The sequence below is a fragment of the Pleurodeles waltl genome, chromosome 1_1 (assembly GCF_031143425.1).
Source record: "Pleurodeles waltl isolate 20211129_DDA chromosome 1_1, aPleWal1.hap1.20221129, whole genome shotgun sequence".
NCBI classification, from domain to species: Eukaryota; Metazoa; Chordata; class Amphibia; order Caudata; family Salamandridae; genus Pleurodeles; species Pleurodeles waltl.
In genome coordinates this window covers 951,258,492-951,273,358 of record NC_090436.1, presented here as the reverse complement: position 1 = coordinate 951,273,358, position 14,867 = coordinate 951,258,492, and the positions used below count along the sequence as shown (strand labels likewise).

General features: G+C 48.8%; 1 long non-coding RNA gene across 1 annotated transcript in view; it reads right to left on the bottom strand.

Moving 5' to 3' along the window:
• LOC138285385 (uncharacterized) overlaps positions 1-14,867 on the bottom strand; it is a 105,329-nt gene that overhangs the window by 60,503 nt on the left and 29,959 nt on the right. Inside the window, exon 2 of the long non-coding RNA XR_011201588.1 lies at positions 2,660-2,863. This is a non-coding gene — a long non-coding RNA (uncharacterized lncRNA). The remainder of the gene's footprint in view (positions 1-2,659; positions 2,864-14,867) is intronic.

Genomic DNA, 14,867 nt, shown 5'->3' with positions numbered 1-14,867 from the left:
CAACAACTCCAGTAACAGGGCCAGTGGCATATTGGTCCATGCGACTTTGTGCGGATATCCAACAGTCCAATTTGTCCTTGCCCATGGCTCACGATCTCCCCCCTTGAGGCCGCAGCACACTTTCCACATCTTCACAGCAGCAGGAGCAGCCAAGCAGTCAGGGGGGAGCTCCTTCAGTCGAGGAAAGGATAGTTCTCAGGTGATGAATGTCAGGCCTCAAGAACCTCAGGTCTCTGGTCCTCCTGTAGAGTGGCTGGGAAGGCACTAGAGAGAGCAGTTAGTCCTTCAGGGCCATTGTCGATGATTGTGCGGCCACGTCTAGTGGCAGGGGCGAGTCTTAGGGTCAGTTCCAAACCCCAAGGGGTTGGTGGGTATGAGACAATCCTCGCAACAGCTGTTGGATGTGCACTCAATGGAGGTTACAAGGTAGGTAGAGTCAATCATCGGCCAAGAAGACGCGGTATTCACATAAGGATATTTCGTATTTCAGTGATTGAGCGTTTTCACCTGGGGTTATTCCTAAGAGTGAACCAAGGGTGTGTGCTCATAACTCCCTGCTGCTCCTTGACCAACTGATCAGCTCAGGGCCCAGCAAAGGAAGTTGTGCCATCACCAATTCAGGGTGTTAGAGGTTTGAAGCTTGCAACACTAGGGCATTCTCTCTTCCCAGCATTAAAGGATTAAATATACCTATTCCATTCAGCACTGTGGCGCAAGGGCCTCAGACTGGCCCATGCTCAGTGAGGAAGGAGCTGGGTGAGGTGACTTTGAAAAGTATCCCTTATTTCTCTGCTAGGGCCCTTCGCATGCAGCCTTGTTCCCCCCAGCTCCTCATGTACCCCCCAGGCACTCAGGGGTTCAGCAGGGGGGCAGTGAATGTCTTCCTCCCTGTGTAGGGTCACATCGACTCCTCCTCTGCAACAGGCTGAGTGTCTCAAACATATCTTGGAATGCAGGCAGGAGGCAGCCGGGGGCTGGAGATCCCCAATAGGGACAGAATGCCTATAGCAAGCAGGGAAGTGGTGAAGCAGTTTGGGAGTTTCTCTCCCAGGCAGTAAACGTTGATGTCGCACTTGGGGGAGCTGGGCACAATCATGGGCTGCACTTACCAGGATAGTTCCTGGCCAGATCTGAAGGCCAGGAGCAGCGGGTGGCACCACAGGTGGGTAGGGCAAAGGGAGAGGACCCCCCAGATAGCTGCAATGCAGAGGATTTGGCAGCATCCAATTATGTTGTCTCCTATCACAGACCTTCCTACAATTCGGAGGAGCCATCAGATCATGCTGGCCACCATTCTGACCCGACAGAAGTCAACAAAGGCATTACCCTGCCAGCAAAGTCTGTTACGGCATACGGCGCAAGTAGGGAACAGTGTGGGTCACTAATCAGGGCTCTATAAGGGCATCAATGGCTGTAAGTAGGGATGGATGAAAGAGGGGTCCCGGAGCACTCTTGGAGTCTGAGCTCCATCTTGACATCCTTGCCCACGCCCCCATTTTTGTGAATTTTTACTGCATGCTTTCAACTGGTGGCATTTTACAGTGGTATTTCCCACTGGTTTTAATAACTTCTCATACTTGTAATTGGGTGTTTTTACCACATGCTGTTATTTCTCACACGTGGTAAATAGCACATGTGGTAAATAGTGCATGGGTTAAATAGCACATGCATTAAACAGCTCAAATGGACTACAGACGTGCTGTATTTAGCACATGTGGTAACTAACACATTTGGTTTTTAACTCATGAGCAGTCATGTGCTGTTTACCCCTGCATGTGGTAATTACCACTGCGCCTAACTCATAATCAGGGCCTATATCTTGAGGTTAAAGTACTTTTGCGCAAATAAAAATCACTTTTTTGTCATGTGTATTAAAACTAAAAATACTTATTTTAAGTTCACCTGGCTGCTAGGAAGGGCAACAGCTCAATCAAAACTATGGGCCTGATTACAACTTTGGAGGAGGTGTTAATCCGTCCCAAAATTGACGGTAAAGTGACAGATATACCACCAGCCGTATTACGAGTCCATTATATCCTATGGAACTCGTAATACGGCTGGTGGTATATCCGTCACTTTACCGTCACTTTTGGGACGGATTAACACCTCCTCCAAAGTTGTAATCAGGCCCTATAACTTTAAATCAGGTTTGGATGGTCTTTGACACAGACCTGGTAACTATGATCAGAGCAACTAGAATTATGCAATTGTGCAGCCGTGGTGTTTTTTGCATATTTATGGATTTTCTGCATTTGCCCCATAATTCATCATCTACTGCATAACGTGCAGATGTTACAAAAAATGTGCTCAAATAGTTAAAAAGTTACTGAAAATGCAGCAACACGTGTGGCTGTGCAATTAAGGGCCCTTTGCAAACGTTGACTGGTTACCTTTCTGCTGCTTGCTGCTATATTTGGGTATTAAACTGGTACTAACGAGGTGCAACTTATGCCTGGACAGTATTAACAAGTATAAAAATGAAAAGATAATGAAGTAATAATACCACAAAATGTGCAGCATTATGCTGCATAATTTGCCTTATCTTGCCACATAATTTAGTCAACACTGCTGCCTAATTTGGCCCTCACCTGCTGCTTAATAATTCCAGTGGCCTTGATTATGATCAAGTATTAACATCTAGGGTACCAAGACAACTCACCGTTAATGTGACGCACAACCTTTGAGTGTGGGACATGCCTAGGCTGCGCATAGAAGTGCAGTGGCTGCACTGGTGGTTTATAGGGCAGAGGCTTCCTCATTTCCGATATGTAGCTGATGCTCATCTTGTGGCGTTTTAGTGCACTAGTGTTTTATGGGCTCTCGCTGTTCTCAGCTGGCGGTCACATGCAATTGAGAGTAAAGCCTGCAATGGAAAAACAACAAATTAATTTTAACTAAAAGCTAATCCTGAGGCTACCCATTTACATCCCATTAAATAGTCTATGCTTTATTTATATGCAACCATACATAAAAAAAACTCCTAGATTTCCATGTTCGTGTCAAAAGTTCTACTTCACACTTTTTTGCAATTGAAAATAACTACCTCCATTGAGCTTGAAACATTTAAATGGGTTAAGTATAACAAGATGTATATAAGCAGAAGGGCTATAAAGCTGGAGTCTGAGGTTGCTTGTGTTTCCATCTAAAGGGGACATGGCCTTGCTGCTCGTCTGAACAGTCCCAACTTATTTGCATATGACTGGTTTGTGTCTGGATTGATATACCGGGCAAACAATGATGGGCTTGAATGTAGCCTGAGTAGTTACCAGAGCCTGAGAATAATTCAAGCATTCCATCTATCACTTTTTTTCCTCTGTTGAAATGTCGGTCCATGCTCACTTTACCACAGGACCGAAGCTGCACTTCCCTGCTAAAGCTAAAATTGGTCTGAGGTTGCTAGTCTTTTCTCTAAGAACACCTGGCCTGGCAGCTGTGGTGGACTTGTCTGAGTGGATCAGGAGGAAGTTTGATTTGTTTATGGTTGGTCTCTGTCTGGAGTGTAGTGCGTAAGAAATGATGGCCTGAAATGCTGCCCTAATAATGACAAGTGGCTAGGATTAACTCATGCATTCAACCTGTCACTTACTTGTTTTTGTCACACAGCCTAAGTATGACAGTATGCCTACCAGACAGACTCTTGGTGCCTCTGCTGTAGTACTCAGAATGTAACTCACTCCACTTCACTGAGGAGGAAGCACTAGATACTGCTTGGGCCGACATAGGCTTCTGCCATACTTCTATACTGGTTCTGTCAAACTTCGTTAAATGGCAGCAAGGGCTCTGAGGATGAAATCGTAGAGTGAAGGACCTCCATCAACAAATTGGATCTTATCTCCGTTGTTAGGAGAGCCAAGTCCTACATGTCAACCACTTTATCAATAACTGCATGGTAAGAAGTCACTTCAGGTGGAGGCAACCCATATGGAGATAATAACTACCACTCCAGAGAAGTGTCCAAACCACTAGACAACTCTTTTCCCTTGAAATAAATAATCTTGCCTTCTTCAAGGTCTGGATCACCATGTGAGGCTAGATACTGTTCTTCCTCCAACTGCCTCAGAGCTTTTCTCCTGGATCTAAGCCTTGACTCCAGTGACGGCATCGGAAGAGTATAAATCGGTGTCTGCGATGTTGGCATCAGAGGCTCGGAAACAGGCGATGCAGAACCAACTCAGGCTGGAGTTGTCTGATTCAATGTCGGCTGAGACCTCTCCGACGTTGGAGCTGGTGCCACAGGCGCCAATGATTCCTGCTGAGTATCAGTCAGTGAAGGAACCATCTTCCTCGGTACCAGCAAAGGCCAGGGTAACTGAGTCATCAGTAAGAATGCAGGAACAGAGCCTGCTGGGACAGCCCTGGTAATTGCCCCAAAGAAAAGGACATTGGACCCCTAGGGCCAGTCGGCACACACGAGGGAGTCATGGCCCTGGAGAAGATGCCATCCATGGCATGCAGAAAACGGGATGGATCCGCTCCAGGAGCTGGAAGGGCTGGAAAGTCTCACTCCTGCTGCTGAGGGTGAGAATGAATTGCTGTTGTTGGTACCACCTCTGGTTCCGGATCCTGGGAAAACTGCTGCACCGGTGTCGCTACTGGAATTTCTACCAGCGAGGTGCCAGAGAACCTTCGTCTGACTTCGGAGAAGGCGAATGCGGCTGCAGGGTCGCATTTCTGGAGGACCATCGCTGAGGGCTATGGTGTCGACTCTTTTTATGTTCCTTCCTGGATAACCTCGAAGAGTGATGAGACAGTGACTCCGAACAAGGTCAGGACTTTCTGCGACTCTGTTTCTCCTTCTTCTTTGCCTTCACCAGGAAAAGCTTTACTTATCTCTCCTTTAAGGCCTTGGGAATCATGCTCCAACACAACGGACACCCCGATGTCTTGGTCAGAGCTCAAGCACTAAAGGGAATCCACATGCGAGTCCGTCACAGACATATGATCCCTGCATTCCCTACACCGATTAAGGCCCGTTTTCTTAGGGGTAAACATTGTCATCAACACATCAAAAGTGGCTATTCCCTTCAAAACAAAGTATCTCAGAGAGCAAAGAACACTGTTATGCATTGAAGGCACGCTTTGAATGGACATCAGCACACCAGCAAATAATTCTTATGGCTCCTATGACATCAGACAGAGTTCCATTGTGATGTCCTCGTTGATGTGGAGCTCAATGGAAAAGTTTCCATCAAGTGTCTTCCATTCAAAAGGATGAGTCCTGTTGCTGCTAATCCTACTGAATGGTGGGCTTTACTATCATCTTGTCTGTTTGAATTTTGGAGTGCAATGTTGCTCCACCCCCTCAACAGTTTTCTAGTCTCCCCTTCTCTGTTGCTGGATGGGTTTGATCTTCTACTATGTTCTACATCATTGGTATCTTTGTTATCCTCATCTTCAAGCTTCAACCAGGGGACCATGAGTCTCTCATTATTCCGATAATCAAAACTCGCTTGGGGAGTCATGTAGTCATTAGCAAGTCTGTCCAGTGCCATGCTGCAACTTTTCTAACATTACAGCAGGGTGCTGTTGTCACTTCCAGGATTGGATGGTGCCCCTACAATTGGGCCAAGAGGGGACTGGTGGTCTTACCAGTGCTCTCAACAAGATCTGCTGTTTGAATCACTACAAGTAGCTGTTCACTGCTGCCTTTGTTGTACTGTGTTTTGTGATTGTGCTAGGAAGCAACATCTAGCAATGGGGGTGCCACGTGAGGGTAGGACGGCAGGGAGATCCCCTCATGTTCAATATTTACCCATTCATGCCAGAACTGGATGGCTGCTTCTACCCTTGTGTTGCTTTACTGGCCCTCTATTTCAAGCTTGCCTTGGTATAATGTACCTATGCAATACCACAAAATAAAATGATGGATGGAGTGTTGAAATTTTTCAAACTCTCACCCCCAGTCATAGATCTGGGTTTAATCCATTGTTGTTTTGCTTGCCATGCCACCCCAGTTTGGACCGAGCCATATGCAAATCAGTCTTGACCGTGCTCCCCATGGGAACAGTCCAGCCCGAACTGCTGAACCAGGCCCTCCCTCGACTGGAAACAAGCATCCTGGGACCGGTTTTCAGGGTATCACCCCTCATCAGCCAGGCAAGCTTGAATCCTGTAGCGCAGCAAGCAAGGGCTCCACTTCTGGGCATACCCTTGCCACGTAGGGCACACATAGCAATACCACAAAATAAAATGAGGGACGGAGTGTTGAAACTTTTCAAACACTCACTCCCCAGTTACAGATCTGGGGTTAATCCATTGTTATTTTGCTTGCCATGTCACCCCAGTCTGGACCCAGCCATATGCAAATCAGTCTTGTCCCTGCTCCCCATGGGAACAGCCCAGCCCGAACTGCCAAGCCAGGTTGTGGTTTTGTAATGTACCTATGGACAACACCTTGAAATTTCTTAAACAGAATGTTAGAAGCCACCAAGCTCCCATTAGAGAACAAATTACTTACCTTTGGTAATGCTTTATCTGTTGGAGACTCCATCTAACTGTAGATTCCTTACCTTAGAATTGTCCTAAGGCGTCAGACTGGATCTGGAAATTCTTCAGCCGTACTCATGCACACTGATAGGTGGCGCTGTTTAGCTCCACGGCTTTGGCTTGCAATGTGCTGGTACTCATAGCCATTGTTAGTGCCACCAAAAGAGCTATTAGAGGGTGAGTAAACTGAGCGAACAGTTGTGCAGTGGCTCGTAGGGCACACACATTAGAAAGGTCAAGACCATATTGAGGTTCTTTTGCAGCATAATGAATGGTCTTGGAGGGAATAGGCGTTGGAGCCCTATTAGAAAAGAGACACAGTGACTTAAAAGAAGAAAGTTGGTTAGACAACCACAAGGACGCTGAAATGGCTGAAAGATAACTTTTGACATTACAGAGCCCAGCGAAAGAATAAACAACAAAACTTGGGTTGAGACGGCAGAATGAGGGTCAATATTCATTGAGGAACACCATGTCACTAATCTATCCCAACGGCAGACTTATACCATCTTGGTGGAAGGATGGCTGGCTGCTAGAATAACATTGCAGTCTTTGGGGGGGAAGGTCAAATGCTGTCAATGGCTGTTGCTCAAACTCCAAGCATGAAGGCTGAGCATGTGCAAATTCAGGTGCAGCACCCTGCCCTGAATCTTCGACAGAAGATCCTCCTCAAGGGGCATCAGAGAACCTGTACTCAGGAATTCAGGATACCAAACTCTCAGTGCCCAGACCAGAGCCACAAGAATGACTTGAGCCCGGTTCTTTCTTATCTTTTTTAGAACTCTGGCAAGGAGTAGTATTGTCAGAAAGGCATACAGGAAACCTGAGCGCCACTCAAGATGAAAAGTGTCTTCAAGCGAGAGCTGCCTAAGAAACTCCAAAGTGCAGAACTGCTGACATTATGTATTCTCTGCAATGATGAATAGATCTAGCCAAGGTACTCCCCACTGCTGAAAGTGCACCACCTCCAGGTGAAGATGCCATTCATGATGCACTAGTCATCGGGAGCTGAGTTTGTCCACTCTAGTGTTCAGAGATCCCGCCAGATGTAAAACCACCAGAGAAATGCCCTGATGTTCCTGGCATGCCTAGAGATACTGGGCCTCTTGACATAGGATTCACAACCCTCCTTGCCTTGTTTGTTTGTAGTACTACATGGCAGTGGTGTTGTCCATGAGCACACACACCAGCCTTTCCTTGATTGAAGGAAGAAAGGCCTTCAATGTCAGCCGGATCACAGTAGCTCCAACAAGTTGATGGGGAGCCTGGACTCTGCCGGAGATCAGAGTTCTCTGATCTTTACCTCTCTTAGATGGCTGCCCTAGCCCAGGAATGATGCATCTGTCACTACAGTGAGCTCGGGTTGGGGAAGGGACAGGGGTCTGCTGGTGACCCAACTGCAGTTCGTTAGCCACCTCTGCAGGACTTTTGCAGTTCCCTCCAAGATCTGGACCAAGTCGGAGAGATTCCCCTGATGCTGTGCCCAAAGGGACTTCAGGTCTCACTGCAGAGCCCTGTTAAGCCAAAAGAACGAGTTACTTACCTTCGGTAACGACTTTTCTGGTGGATACATTAGCTACCTGTGGATTCCTCACCTAATGAATACTCCCATGGCGGCAGCATTCGACGGAAATCTTCTTACTAGTCTCTGCACGTCGACGAGGACGTGACTCTAGCCCACGCGACGCCGTCTGACGTCATACAGGCAATAAGAAGTCCTCGACGACGTGCCGACGTCAGTACCAATCATTTTTTTTTTACGTGCATGAGAACAACCAGGCAATGCAATGAAAGAGCAAGGCAACATCCCATAACATTGTAAAAATACACAACATTGCATGAATAACTGTAAATCTTTTATATATATATAACTCTCTCTCTTTAAAATATATATACACATCAAGTATATACACAAAGATATATACATATATACATATATAAATATATTATATACAACATCTATTGCACCCTCGAAGACCAAGAGGAGCGTACTCAAGGATTACTTGGTAAGACCAGAAAGGCAACGGGGAGGCGGGTGGGACCGTGAGGAATCCACAGGTAGCTAATGTATCCACCAGAAAAGTCGTTACCGAAGGTAAGTAACTCGTTCTTCTGATGGATACAACTACCTGTGGATTCCTCACCTAATGAATAGAGTCCCAAAGCAGTACCACGCCCGGCGGTGGGTGCCTAAATGGTCAAACCAAGAAATCCTGCAGCACTGACCGTGCAAAATGGCCGTCCCTTCTAACCTCAGAATCCAAACAGTAATGTTTTGCAAAAGTGTGAAGGGACGACCAAGTTGCGGCCTTGCAGATGTCGACCACAGGAACACCTCTGGCCAAGGCCGAAGTGGCCGACTTAGCTCTGGTGGAATGAGCTCTAATGCCCTCAAGAGGATCCTTCTTTGCCAAAGAGTAACAGATTTTATTGCAAAGAACAACCCACCTGGATAGTGTTCTCTTGTGGACTGCCTTTCCTCTCCTCTTGCCCACGTATCCAATAAACAGCTGATCCTCCAGCCTGAAATCTTTTGTTCTATCAATAAAAAAGCTCAACGCCCTCTTTGGGTCTAGACGGTGCAGTCTTTCTTCCTCTTTGGAAGGATGAGGCGGAGGATAGAACGTGGACAAAGTAATTGCCTGAGCCAAATGGAAAGGTGAAACAACCGTCGGGAGGAAAGCAGCCTTGGTCCTCAACACCACCTTATCCCCATAAAAAGTTGTATAAGGGGGCTTTACTGATAAGGCCTGCAACTCACTCACTCTCCTTGCTGATGTTATAGCTATCAGGAAGACTGTTTTTAAAACCAAATACCTTAAGGGGCAAGAATGCATAGGTTCAAAAGGGGACCCCCATAAGGAAAGTCAGGACCAAGGACAAATCCCATTGCGGCATAACGAATGGCTTTGGAGGATATTTATTTAGAAGACCTTTCAAGAATCTGATAACAATAGGGGATTTAAATAAAGATGGTTGGTCTGGAAGACATATGAAGGCTGACAAGGCCGATAAATAACCCTTAATGGTAGCCACTGCACAACCTTTCTGCGCTAGAGACAGAGCAAAAGACAAAACGTCCGATAGATGAGCATGCAAAGGATCAATCTGCCTCTCTCCACACCACGCAACAAATTTAGACCATCTATTAGCGTAGATAGATTTAGTGGAGTGTCGCCTGGCCGCTAATATAACATCCACTACCTCAGGCGGGAGAGAGAAGGAACTCAGGTTGCCCCGTTCAATCTCCAGGCATGTAGGTGCAGACTCTGGAGGTTGGGGTGTAAAACCTGCCCCTGCGACTGCGAGAGGAGGTCTGCCCTGAAAGGGAGACGGAGCGGAGGGCACATTGAGAGTTGGAGAAGGTCGGAGTACCATACCCTCCTTGGCCAATCCGGAGCTATTAGGATGACTAGAGCCCGGTCCTGGCGAATCTTCCTCAATACTCGAGGAATCAAGGGTATGGGAGGAAACGCGTAAAGCAACTGGCCGCACCAGGTTATTTGAAACGCGTCCCCCAACACTCCCTGCATCGGATACTGGAGGCTGCAGAATAACGGACAATGCGAGTTCTCTTGAGTGGCAAACAGATCTACCCGAGGAAACCCCCACCTCTGGAAGATTAAACGGACTTGATCTGGATGGAGACGCCACTCGTGGTCTGCCGAGAATTGGCGACTGAGACTGTCCGCACGCACGTTCAAGACTCCGGCCAGATGGTTTGCTATCAAGCAAATCTGATGGTCCTTTGCCCAGGACCATAGTCGAAGAGCTTCTCTGCAGAGAAGGTACGACCCCACTCCTCCCTGCTTGTTTATGTACCACATCGTGGTAGTATTGTCCGTTAGGACCTGTACCGACTGACCACGAAGGGAAGGGAGGAAGGCCTTGAGAGCCAGACGTACAGCCCGTAACTCTAACAGATTGATGTGAAACATCTGTTCCTCTGGAGACCAAAGGCCTTTGATCTCCAGATCCCCCAGATGAGCTCCCCACCCTAGAGTGGAAGCATCCGTTATGACTGTGGCCACTGGTGGCGACTGCTGGAACGGCTTTCCTTGTGAAAGATTGTTGCTTGCAATCCACCACTTCAAATCCACAGCAGCATCTCTGGAGATCTTGACAGTACTCTCTAGATCCCCTTTGTGTTGAGACCACTGCCTTCGGAGGCACCACTGAAGAGCCCTCATGTGCCAGCGAGCATGCGTGACCAACAGAATGCAGGAGGCAAACAGACCGAGCAGACGAAGGACCTTGAGGACTGGAACTACCGCTCCATTTCGAAACATTGGAACCAAATCCTGAATATCTTGAATCCGCTGAGGCGGAGGAAAGGCCCGACCCAATGTTGTATCCAGTACTGCCCCTATGAACAGGAGGCGCTGAGAGGGCTCTAGGTGAGATTTGGGCTCGTTCACCGAAAAACCCAGGTCGAACAACAACTGGGTTGTTGACTGCAGATGATGCGACACAAGCTCCGGGGACTTGGCTTTGATCAACCAGTCGTCCAAGTAAGGGAATACTGCTATCCCCTTCCTTCTGAGCTCTGCCGCAACCACCGACATCACCTTCGTGAAGACTCGAGGTGCTGAAGTAAGACCAAACGGAAGGACCGCAAACTGATAGTGCTGCGATCCCACCACAAACCGGAGATACTTCCTGTGTGACTTGAGTATCGGGATATGAAAGTAAGCATCCTGCAAGTCGACAGACACCATCCAGTCTTCCTTGTTCAACGCCAAAAGCACCTGTGCTAGGGTCAGCATCTTGAACTTTTCCTGCTTGAGGAACCAATTCAAGATCCTCAGGTCCAGGATTGGTCTCAAACGACCATCCTTCTTGGGAATCAGGAAATACCTTGAATAACATCCTCGACCCCTTTCCTGCTCTGGGACCAACTCCACCACGCCCTTTGAAAGGAGGGCTTGTACCTCCTGTTCTAGCAACAGGAGGTGTTCTTCTGAACAATAAGAAGGGCGGGGCGGGATGAGGGGCGGGAACTCCCGAAATGGAAGGGTGTAGCCTTTTCCCACAATACTGAGAACCCAAGTGTCCGTTGTAACAGTCTTCCATTTGGTGAGAAAATGCTGTAATCTTCCCCCTACAGGAGAGGAGTGAGTGGGAAATGGTGGAAGCCTAAGGCTGCTTCCCCTGCTGCACCCCGCCAGAGGATGAGGAAGAGGCAGAGTGCTGCTGAGAGGCTCCTCTGGTGCGGACCCTACCTCTCCCTCTAAAAGATCTATAGGGATGGGAAGAGGCAGGTTGCTGATATCTTCCCCGAAAGGAAGAGGAGGAAGAGCCACGCTCAAATCCACGAAACCTCCTGAAAAATCTGGAAGAGGCCGTTGAAGAAGGAGCTTGGAGCCCTAACGACTTAGCCGTGGCCCTGCTCTCCTTAAAACGTTCCAAGGCCGAATCAGCCTTGGCTCCAAACAGTTTGTCCCCATCAAACGGGAGATCCAACAATGTGGACTGTACATCCGCAGAAAAGCCCGAGTTACGGAGCCAGGCCTGCCTCCTTGCCACCACAGTTGTGCCCATTGCTCTGGCTACCGAGTCGGTCGTATCCAGTCCAGTCTGGATAATCTGGGTCGCAGCAGCCTGGGCATTTGAAACAACATCCAAAAGACCCTGGGGAAGCTCTGTAAACGATGAGGAAATGTCATCCATCAGAGCATGAATATACCTCACCAGGATACAGGTTGCGTTGGTGGCCTTCAACGCCAGACTGCAGGATGAAAAAATCTTCTTGGACTGCGCCTCCAGTTTCTTTGAATCTCTGTCCCCAGGCACCGTCGGGAAAGAACCAGGCGCTGACTTGGATGAACAGGAGGCCTGCACCACCAAGCTCTCTGGCGTAGGGTGCCTAGACAGAAAACCAGGGTCAGTTGGAGCCGCCCGATACCTCCTGGCCACGGCTCTGTGAACTGCTGGGGAAGATGCCGGCCTCTTCCACACCTCTAACACCGGATCCAGCAGAGCGTCATTAAATGGCAAAAGAGGCTCCGCCGCAGCTGAGGCCGGATGTAGCACCTCTGTTAGAAGGTTTTGTTTAGCCTCCACCACCGGCAAAGGCAGGTCCAAAAAACTAGCTGCCTTCCGTACCACTGCGTGAAAGGAAGCAGCCTCCTCAGTATATTCTCCCGGGGACGAAAGGTCCCACTCAGGGGAAGTGTCCAGCCCACTGGCCGACTCCAGACCACGTAGCCCATCACCCGAGTCCTCTAGCTCCCCTTCCTCCAGGGCTCGTTGGTACTCCTGCTCCTCTAATACACGGAGAGCACGTCTCCTCGAATGAAGCCGTTGTTCAATACGCGGAGTCGACAATGCCTCCGCCGAAGTCGAAGATCGGCGCCGATCTTCAGAAGCCACCGACGCCGCGTCCGGCCCCACAGGTAACTTCGGCGCCGACGAAAGAGCAGTCGAAGCAGATGGACCCACCGGAGTCACAGGCCGAAATCCCGACGTAGACGGGATGGAAATCCCCGGGGCCAATCCCTCTGAAGCCACCGGAATGGCCACAGGCGCCGACACCGGCGCCGAGCCCACGTTCCCAAAAGGGAGAAAGGGCATAAAGGGTGCCGGCCGAAGAGGCGCAGGATCACCCAATGAAAAGGCCAAAGGCCCAGCCGGAGCACCCCCTGGAGCCATCTGCTGGAAGATGGCATACATCGCATTCAAGAATGCGGAACTATCGGCTCCAGGGGTGGGAAAAGCCGGATACTGGGGTGCCTGTCTCGGAGGCGACCCCGACGCCGGCCTCGACGTCTGCGACGCCGGAGATAACACCTGAGGCTCCAATACCTCAATCACCGACGCCTGTCCAGGTGAAGTCGGAGACGCCGGAGAGGGCAACGGCGTCGAAGGATGCGGCGTAACCGTGGGACTGATCTCCCATGTCCTTCGGCGCCGATCCGAAGACCTGGAACGAGTCTCCTTTGAATGACGCCGAGATTTTCTACGGCGCCGGGAGTCTCGATGACGCCGATGTCTTGGCGAAGAAGACTTCTTGTGATGCTTCTCCTTCGATTTCGCCATAAACAGCTTCGCCTCACGTTCCTTGAGGGCCTTTGGATTCATGTGCTGGCATGAATCACAAGTCGAGACGTCGTGGTCGGAGCTCAAACACCAAAGGCAGTCGGAATGAGGATCCGTCACTGACATCTTGCCTCCACACTCACGACAAGGCTTGAATCCAGACTTTCTCTGCGACATTATTACCACAGCGAAAGACTACGCAGCAAAAATACACTGTAACCACAAAAGTAACAGTTGCTCCCTCGAAGATAACCGTTTCGAATGCACGGAAAAAAGGGACCTGACGTCGGCACGTCGTCGAGGACTTCTTATTGACTGTATGACGTCAGACGGCGTCGCGTGGGCTAGAGTCACGTCCTCGTCGACGTGCAGAGACTAGTAAGAAGATTTCCGTCGAATGCTGGCGCCATGGGAGTATTCATTAGGTGAGGAATCCACAGGTAGTTGTATCCATCAGAAGACATGCATTACTAGCAGGATGCAAAAGGCCATGAGGCCCAACAGCCTCTGAGTCAGTCTCACTGAAATCCAGACTAGAGGCTGAAACTATTAAAATCATAACCTGAATATTCTGGAATTGCCATTCCGGAGGATAGGCCCAAAACTACACTGTGTCCAGGACAGTTCAGATGAAAGGAACCATTTGAGACAGAGTAAGGTGTGACTTTGGCATGTTTATAGTGAACCCCATCAAGTGCAGGAGGTTCGTCATAGTCTGGAGGTGGGAGAATACCATCTGGAGCAAGCCTGCCTTCAACAGCCAATCATGGAGGTAGGGAAAGACTGGAACCCCTGACCTCCACAGGTTCCTCTTGAAGTCCACCTGTTTCTTTTGCCTGAAATTGGACCTTGAGGGCCAAACCATCCCAGGATTAATGGGCAGCACAAAGTGCAGCCAGGTCCCCTCCAGCACACCTTTAGTAATGAAAGTCACCATCAATCTGAACTCTCTACTCTTTGGAGGACTCCTTTTATGGGTCAAAGTGAGGCAGTATTATAACTGTATGGACCAATATCAGAGTTTCTTCTACTGTATTTGGTGGTCTAACCTTCATACTACAGCATAACAGGGTTTATGACTCTGGTCTGGGCTTGACATGTCACCCTGGGATGTGTAGGAAATTAATGTTTGCTTGGGTATATAAACCCATATCATGCTCCCCTTCAGTGCTTCATTTGCCTGTTTAAGCTTCTTGCTGATTGTTGAGCCTCTTCCTCCTTATCCTTATCTCAAATGAACTGAATAGATTTTAGAGGGTGGGGGAAGAAAGTAGCCATATAAACTCAGCTCGTTGTGGGCCAAATAGATGCCCCTCTTCTTCCTTGATGCAATAGCAAATTTT